This window comes from Priapulus caudatus, unplaced genomic scaffold (genome assembly GCF_000485595.1).
Source record: "Priapulus caudatus unplaced genomic scaffold, Priapulus_caudatus-5.0.1 Scaffold2008, whole genome shotgun sequence".
Taxonomy (NCBI): Eukaryota; Metazoa; Priapulida; class Priapulimorpha; order Priapulimorphida; family Priapulidae; genus Priapulus; species Priapulus caudatus.
In genome coordinates, this window is record NW_014579069.1 from 48,558 (window position 1) to 58,000 (window position 9,443).

Sequence of the window (9,443 nt, forward strand, 5' to 3'; positions counted from 1 at the left end):
AGAGAGAGCGAGAGCGAGAGAGAGAGAGAGAGAGAGAGAGAGAGAGAGAGAGAGAGAGAGAGAGAGAGAGAGAGAAAGAGGTGTATCATTGCACCTGGCAACAGCTGCAACGTGGTACGACGTTTTTCATTACTATAATGATATACCCCTCATTGTGAAATTTTCTGACGTGAGTTTGACGTCAACGATAACAATCGTAGCTGTCGGGGGAAATACGTGCAAACGCGACGAAGTCTATTGTAGATTGGGAAAGCATTGTAGAGTTCGCTTATTATCAAATTAAAGTATATCGTAGAGTTGGAGTGTAGTATAGAATGGGGGGTGTATTAAATAATGAATAAGAGTATATGACGCAAACTGTATACGCTTCTGTATACTGTATTTCTGTATACGTAACTGTGATCCTGGTTTAGGTCTCCGTACATACAACATCCTCATCCTCCTCCTCTTCCTCCTCTTTCTCCTCCGCCTCCTCCTCCTCCTTCTCATTCCCCAACTGCTCCTCTTCCTCATCCTCCTTCCCCCAACTGCTTCTTCTCCACCTCCTCCTCTTCCTTTTCCTCCTCCTCTTCCACCTCCTGCACCTCCTCCTCTCCCCCTGCACCTCCTCCTCCTCTTCCTTCTCTTCCTCCCCCTCCTCATCCTCCTTCACCAAATGCTTCTTCTCTTCCTCTTCCACCTCCTACACCTCTTCCACCTCCTCCTCCTCCTCCTGCACCTCATCCTCCTCCCCATTCTCCTCCTCCTCCTCCTCCTCCTCCTCCTCCTCCTCCTCCTCCTCCTCCACCTCCTCCTCCTCNAGAAGATTCCTCAGGGGTGTATGTAGAGTTGTAGAGAGTTTATGTTTTATGTTATAACCTAACATTACGAGGGAATCCTTGACTTCAGGATCGTTCGTACCGAAGTGTAACGAGGAAGGCTACTATGAGAAGAAGCAGTGTCATGCCAGCACAGGTACTGCTGGTGCGTGACAAACATGGCAACGAGTTCCTGGAGTCCAGGGTACGAGACGACCCCAATTGTGGTGAGTGACGTATATAGAGCTGACGACTCGACAGGGCGGATCTAAGGGGGGGGAGGGGAGGTACCCCCCTTTAATTTCAAAATGCAATTCAATTTATATATTATATATATATATATAAGTAAATCTTTATGCAGAAAAACTAGCCCTAAAAATTGGGTCAAATTTTTTTAGGGTAGTTTTTTCTGATAAATGATTTACTTATATATTATATATATTATATAATATAATTATAAATATATATATTTAATTATATAATTCGTTATTATAACCCTAGAAATGGCAAAGAGGGTCCGCGGGCATCCGGGGGACGGCGATCTGATAAATTTTTGCATTCTAGATTCAAAATTACTGCTTAGCATGCTCTCGAGAATGCATCAATTTAAAAAAATTGGGGGGGGAGGTCCGCAGCCCTACGTGGCCTTAGGCAGCTTTTTCAAACACCAGAAAAATTAAGCAGGAAAAAGTGCCCTTTATTTTTTCCTGGACAGAACTGACAGACAGACAGACTATAGGTGTGGCACAACAGTAGAAGGCGTACATAGGAAGCAGGCCTGACAGAATAAGCATCCGACAGAAATTAATTAAAAACACTCGCAGTGTTTCGTCGCATACCCAACATACACTCTATTTCATGTTAAATAACTACAGATTCATGCTCTATACTCCGCTCTGTGTATAGTGGCCGAAGACGGACAGACTATAATATGACTATATGTAGTTCGTTGCTTGCTGTGTAACTGTATTAACAATGTTAACAACTCAATGTTAATAACTCAATGTTAATAACTCAATTATGTTAACAACTCAATTATAATAACTCAATTATGTTAATAACTAATTGTTAATAACGCATCGAATGACAAGCTCGTAGAACCAACGCGAGGTTCACGGCAGAGGATCTGCATCCTGTAGAGATGGTCCAGGGGTTCGCCTGTCCGCCACAAACATTTCACCATGTTAGCTATATACAGATTATCTAAATAGTAGATAAAGTGAATCATCAAGTGATTAAGAGGCGGCTCTAGCCAATCATTTGCGTGGTAGGGGGCTCTAAAAACAATGCTTGGCGACGAAGTGCCGCAAAGTCAACAATTTGTGCGCGTGGAAAACACCTACGAACTGGCCTAGCTTGATCGACCTGCAACAATATGCAACAACAATATGGAACAACAATATGCAACAATATGGAACAATATGTAGGGGGAGTGGTTATTCCGCGCGGACAGATAAATGAATTACGCACGCAAGTATGGAGTGATTGCGTAACCATGCGCGTAATTATTACGTCACTACGGTAACGACAACATGGCAGCTAATCTCGTCTGTTGTTCCTCTTCGCTCAGACGACTTTGACGAGAACATCCCTGCCGACCGGCAGGTGGCGCCACAGAGCGAGCTGATCGCCGACGAAGATGCCGATGAGGAAATCGAGGGTTCCGGATTCAACGAGTAGATGGCGCTGGCGGCAGTCGCGTGACGTGTACGTGCGGGGGTGACTTTGGTTCTGTAGTAGCCAACATTACCTCCGGAGATCTTTTGTACAGTGCTGTGTTTCTTTACCTATCATTTGTAACGAAATCTCGTAGCGATCCCCCTGGTAGGTGGCGCTGGCATCGGGCACATTTTCAAGAGAGCTGAGAGGGCGCCACTGCACGCGGTTTATTATGTGTATATGAGTTTATGCGCCCCGTGCAAGAAATCTCGCGATGTGTATACGTAAAGAGAGAGAGACAGAGAGACAGAGAGAGAGAGAGAGCGTGCCACACGAGAATGTGTGTGAAGCATGTAAGAAGAGAAAATGTAAGGATTTTAGAAACGTATAAGTACGAGAAACCGTATTATATGTCCTATGCAGATATATCAAGGTCACTTTTTCTTTTTGAAGGTGGAATGTGTTTAGAATTTAGCACGATGAGTGTAGTCCCCTGTTGTCACGCGATTCATTCCATTTTGATATACGGAAACCAGATGCATTCCAAGCCGAGCACGTAATTTTATCTAACCTACACGTAGGAGTTATAAATCATGATGTAATTATATATTTTCGGTTCGTATAACGTGTATCATTGGTGATGTTAACATTCAATCTGTCATCTTATGATACGTGGGAGAGACCACATATATACTTAGACATAAGTTTACTATACTAATCTGGCAAAAACTCTAGTCTGAGGGGACGCTAAATTGCTTGCGCCTATTTACCACGGCAAGTTCCGGTATCCGTGTACAGAGACGCCCCGACTTACGAACAAGTTCGGTTCTGAGCGGTCATTCGTAAGTCGATTTGTTCGTAAGTCAAACATATGTACGTACGTATACAGTATTGTGCAGTAGTGTAGTATATGCACGTGTAAACATCGAGTAACCTAGAGGTGTACATTGTGTAAACATATACGTGAACACAGGAGTTAGCGAAAGTCAAAATCAAGGGGGCGGTTGTGTCTTTTTATTCACCAATATTGAGATTATACACTAATGGACTTAAGGGGAAATTGTTCGTATCATCGAAAGTTTGTAACTCGAATATTCGTAAGTCGGGGAGTCTCTGTATTGGCGCTTACTTCTATATCGATCCTAAACATATATGTGTGTTTACATGTTGTAGTAAATAATAATAATAATTAAAAAATAATTAACTACGAAATATCCCGAGTGAGCCATCACCAGTCCATGCAATAATAAGTTTAGGTAGAGAGATGTAAAGGAGATATAGTTGTAGGTTTACTTTAAAAAAAAGACGTAGTAGTTGAAGATGTTTTTCAGATAACGTCTAGAGTTGCAGCCATGTTTCGTCACGTTTGCAGCGATAGGTTTGAACGTTGCTTTCTCCGTTTCATCTATTAAAGTGATTACGTCACCGTAAATAGTAAAAGTAAAAAAAATATTTCCACTTTTTCACAAAATGTAAGTAATTTTGTTCACTTTTATGGTTAAATTGCTGCATTATACTTCCTATGTTACTATATTGTTCGATGTAAACATACGCTCGTGACTCATACATAGCCCATAGCAGGCAATTAATGTCAGGATCATAATATCAAATCGTCCAGGTTTTTTGGATTTTTAACTAGTTGAGAAAAAATCTTATCAGGTCTTTTAATGTAAAAAAATTGCAACAAAATTTTTACAAACATACCCCATAGAAATTTCGTGACGTAGTCAATTTAATGCTTGGAACCATCCCTCCAGCTTAATAGCATTTGGCATGATAAGGAGGATCAATTAACGCTGTGATTAACTACAGCTTAATGTTATCCTCCATCCGCTACCAATAATTCAGACAGACAGCTTGACTGCGTATGACTGACTATATTAATGGATAAATTCACAGAGAGTGGAGAGAGTGGAGAGAGTGAGAGAGAGAGAGAGAGAGAGAGAGAGAGAGAGAGAGAGAGAGAGAGAGAGAGAGAGAGAGAGAGAGAGAGAGAGAGAGAGAGAGAGAGAGAGAGAGAGAGAGAGAGAGAGAGAGAGAGAGAGAGAGAGAGAGAGAGGAGGTTAATGGGGAAAACAGGGAAAGAGATGATTTAGAAAGTAGATTAAAATGGGGGAAAAAGAAATGGGAAGAGAAAGAGAAGAGAAGAGAGAAAAAAGAAAGAGAGAGAAAGATAGATAGAGAGCGAGATAGATAGAAAGAGATAGAAGAGAGAGAGAGAGAGAGGAGAGAGAGAGAGAAGAGAGAGAGGAGAAGGAAGAGAGAGAGAGAAAGATAGAGAGAGAAAGATAGAGAGAGAGAGAGAGAGGGAGAGAGAGAGAGAGAGAGAGAGAGAGAGAGAGAGAAAGATAGAGAGAGAGAGAAGGGATAGATAGATAGATTAGAGAGAGAGAGAGAGAGAGGAGAAGAAACACAGAGAGAAAGATAGATAGATAGATAGAGAGAGAGAGAGAGAGAGAGAGAGCGAGAGCGAGAGGGCGAGAGCGAGAGGAGAGAGAGAGAGAGAGAGAGAGAGAGAGAGAGAGAGAGAGAGAGAGAGAGAGAGAGAGAGAGAGAGAGAGAGAGAGAGAGAGAGAGAGAGAGAGACAAAGAGAGCTAGATAGGATAGAATTGAGAGGGTGAGAGAGAAGAGAGAAAGAGAGAGGGGGAGAAAGAAGAGAGGGAAGAAAGAATAGAGAGAGAGAGCGAGCGCGCGAGAGCAAGCCATTGTTTCAGTGTAACTTTCCGACACACCGATATCTCTCACTGACCCCATCCACACACTGCATTGCCTCGTCGATTCATACATTACTCACATAGCAGAGATAGATGACCCAGCACAAGTACACGATCAACGTATGAGCATGCAACCTAACAGGAGCACATTAACATGTTAGACTATTTATTACATGCTAATGTATTTCTGAATATGCACATGTTTGTTTCGTTAGAGATAATAACAAGAGCTGATAATACCTATATTATTAATTAGCTCTTGATAATAAGTATATGCACTCTTGGCCTTATATAGTCAGATCGTGCTGTGGTGTGGTTGGCATGGTAACAGTGCGCAGAGAGGATGGAGGGAGTTCGTGCCGAAATTACCTAACACTCACAGCGATGGAAAGTGTATAGATAGATGTATCTATAGTGTATCATTTCTATGCTTGCGATAGCTTGTTATGCTAGAGCAGTGGTTAGCATTCGCGTGCGTTGTACGAGGTTATTATAGGCACATAGAAGTGTATGTGGCGTGTCCCATATTTCGTCTCTAGTTTCCGCGCGAGTCGTGGCTGGATGTGACAGGAAATGACGCTGTCAAATATCTCACGATGGGTGTCGATTTATTCGCTGGTGACGCAGTGTCAACGACGATTGTGAGTTGGTCGACTATACACTTGAGCGTGATTTCAATATGTCACGTATAAATATATATATATATATATATACATACTTATAATATATATATATATATATATATATATGCAGTTCAGCTGTACCAGGAAGCACGCAGCCTATCCCACCATCAGCTGCTTGTGTATGACGTAACGTTTACGCTAAATGTAGAAGCGCTGTGAATGGCCAGCACGTAGCGTTACGGGGCCAGCAAGGGGGAACCATGGGCAGCTATGCACGCACGAAAAGAACGCAGCACATAGTTGTAAAGCCTAGCGCAGACGTGCGATTTTTTCATGACAGCGATTCTAAAATCTGCAAAAATTGCTGTGAAATCGCCACGTCTGTGGGAATGTGCAACTGCAACCCGTAACGATTCTGGTCACTTGCGATGAGTTGCAAGAAATCAAACTTGTTTGATTTTGAGCGACTCGTCGCTCCCAATCGCTCGAATTGCTTCGAAATCGCATGTGTGCGCACACGCGGCTCCACATCGACCGATCGCTTGCCGTTGCAGGTTGCAGTGATGAACACAGGTCTGCGCTAGGCTTAAACATTTATTGCACTGATAACACAAATAAAATAGCACAGCAAGATGTAGCATCGTGCATGCATGCGCGGGTATAAACTCGACTGCTCTGCTGGTTTTGTTGTTGTTGTTGTTGTTGTTGTGGCTGCAGAGGAACCGCCAAGAGATTTTTTTGGAAAATATAATATATATATATATAAGCTGCTTAGCTGTTGTAGATAAAAACACGAGTTTCGTCGTTATCTTTATTGAGATTGTCAGCAGGGCGTGAGCGTGGCGTAGGACTCTAATGATAAAGCGAGTCGAAGGAGCGAATATCTCTTCCCGTCTGTCTACCACAGGCGCGTTTGTTTGGAACAAATCCATCTGATCAGAATCACTTGATCCAGATCGCCCCACACAAGCGCGAACTCACTTTCAACAGTTCGCGTTTCGCTGTGACCTATCACGGGATGGTTCCTAACAAAGAACAAGGAGGCGCGGGCCGCCATATTGGATCCCCTTCGAATCCACCTCGCTAGCAGGGTCAGGTTCGGTGGATCGAGATCCCTGGATCCGACCAAACAAACAGTCAGATCAACGAATCCATTGGATCGAGATCCGTGGATCCGACCAAACAAAACCGCCCCATGATGAGTCACACCATCCGTTGATGACTCACATAATTGGATACAAGAACGAAAATCGGGGTAGACTTCGGTAATTTCTGTGAAATGTCGGCAGTTAGAGTTACTGGCTTCGGTGGTGGTCTAGCGTAGGACATAACATTTGCAATGCGAGAAAGATGTGCTATTTTTTAATCCGACGAATTTATTGTCGTGTGCGAAATTTGACAGTTTAAAGGCTTATTAGCAATACTGGAATCTACATATATTACACATATAGTATACACAGAATTATCTGTGACGCCATCAATCGCGTTATCACCGTGACGTGATCTTTTCAATTATTGTTGCATGCGGTGCTCGAAAAAAACACCAGTGCCAGAATTATATGTGAAATCATTACATAGTAAAAACCAAAATTGCAATATGACTGAACGCACGCAGAGCAATTTACGTCCATAACAGCCCAAAATCTTACATCTAACTTACATACAATGACAGATTACATCAACTGACAATCACAATAACTAGTATAGATTTGTAGGCCTCATTTCCAAAATGTAGGGCATTATTTTCAGGCCTTGTGAGAATAACCACTTAAGCCTTCGTGCCGACAAATTGCTTTCGGCAAAACAGTAAAACAGTTGACGATTATATCAGTAATAGCTTCACCAATCGTTTATCGCTTTCATGTATCGACAATTGCAATCACTTTAACATTCTTACACAAAATATTTCCTGACAATATTATGCCACGATTATGAGTACGACGTGCATATATAGTAGTACGGCTTGCAAACGCAGATCGACAAAGGTAAAAGCAGAAATCTGTGAAGCTGTTAGTAATGTGTACGTAACCTCTTAATAGTAAATGTTTCTTTAGGAAATTATGCGAATAATTGTGTAAGTGTACGCGGTCTACCTTCATCAAACCCACAGCAGTCCTCACTTATCTTCTTTACGACAGATTAGCGGCGCCCCCTGGAGGGGAATCAGTTCCAAGCGTGGTTCTTGCAATGCTCCATGGCCTAAAAAGAACAAATGTAAGCATCCATCTATCACGTGCACCTCACTCAGGGGTCTTTTTACAAACTCAGCATGGTGTCTACATGCTCGGGTGTGCTTGTGTGGATATAGCTTTTATGTTGAATAATTGTTTTGTTTGGTACATATAATGTACAGTGATACAATTTGTAAAAAAAAAAAAAATGGGAAAGATCAATAAAATTTCCCCCTTTTTGGCGGGTCGGTCGGGTGAGGGCAAACAAACAATATTTCTATTATGGCCCAAACTTTTTTCTGGAAACATTACGGATGTCACGAGCGACTTACGTTGCATTCCTTTGCGTTGTCCTCGCTTGCGCACCAGTACGCCGGTCCGAACGTGCATTTCTTCTCTCCCAGCAGGTGGTGTTTGGGTTGATCCTGAACCTTGCACACTTGGAGTGCCTGTGGACGCAACGTGTTAGCCAGCGAGCCGTGCAGCCGTGATTTGCACGGTCAGTTTTGAAACTGCACGGCCAAAAATGTGTATCACGGCCTAACATATTGATCTAAAGCCGTGTACATTTGTAAAATTGCACTCCCAAATATTCCACTCATTTCTGGCTAATACCCTGTGTGGACGTCACACGAATACAAGCCGTTATAACTACTTCCCTGGAAAACTCTTGCTCAGCGCACGTCGGTAATTCACTTCATTCAATTCTATTCATTTTGTATTTCTTTCTCATTTGCGACATTTTGGTCGGGACCGGTGCGACTAAATGCGTTAAACCGTGGGAAAATAGGTACATATAGGAATACTGTGAGCGCCAACTGTGGTGTGTCAAAAAACTGCTGGTCACAACACTGGGAGCTGTCCCTCTACAGTACGGCTCAATTGGTAGAGTACTCGCCTCGCATGCGGAAGGTCGTGGGTTCAAAGGAGCTAAATATAACAAGGAGAGGAAGCGCCGCCATATCTGGCCCAAATTTGGTTCGGCAGAGACCCTAGAACAGATTAGTGTTCTATTGTCTCTGTGTTCAGTTGCCACCGCCGTTCAGCTGATTATGGTCCATAGATGGCGCCCTCGAGGGAAAAGCACACAGCCAATTCGCTTCCTCTCCTTGTTATATTTAGCTCCTTGGTGGGTTCGACGGCCGGGTCATACCAAAGACTTGAAAAATGGTACACACTGCTTCTCTGCTTAGTACTCAGCAAAACTAAATAGAGTGTGGAAACGGTGTCAAGAAGAAAGCCTTGTATGCGGCGGCCCCCGCCAGTGAAAACTGAGAGAATCTCTTCACTAGCCCACTAGGCCAGTAAGCCCAGTAGGGCACAAGAAATTTATATTACACTATGGCGTGCCTATGGAGCGCCCTCTATGTCGCGCTATGCTTACCGACAGACTTCCTCAGGCTTGGCTAGCTGAGCCAGAAGCTGGATGACGTAGGGTCCGTACGCCTCAATAAAGGTATCACACTGAAACATAAGAG

At 43.1% G+C, this 9,443-nt stretch overlaps 2 long non-coding RNA genes across 2 annotated transcripts; one reads left to right on the forward strand and one right to left on the reverse strand.

The window, feature by feature from the left end:
* Positions 1 to 888: 888 nt before the first annotated feature.
* Positions 889 to 3,932, forward strand: LOC106818071. The gene is made up of 2 exons (XR_001395145.1): positions 889 to 1,024; positions 2,368 to 3,932. It is a non-coding gene; the product is annotated as an uncharacterized LOC106818071 (long non-coding RNA).
* A 3,215-nt stretch (positions 3,933 to 7,147) lies between these two features.
* Positions 7,148 to 9,436, reverse strand: LOC106818070. The gene is made up of 3 exons (XR_001395144.1): positions 9,350 to 9,436; positions 8,298 to 8,414; positions 7,148 to 7,993 (listed from the first exon to the last, which is right to left on the reverse strand). It is a non-coding gene; the product is annotated as an uncharacterized LOC106818070 (long non-coding RNA).
* Between the last annotated feature and the right edge of the window lie 7 nt (positions 9,437 to 9,443).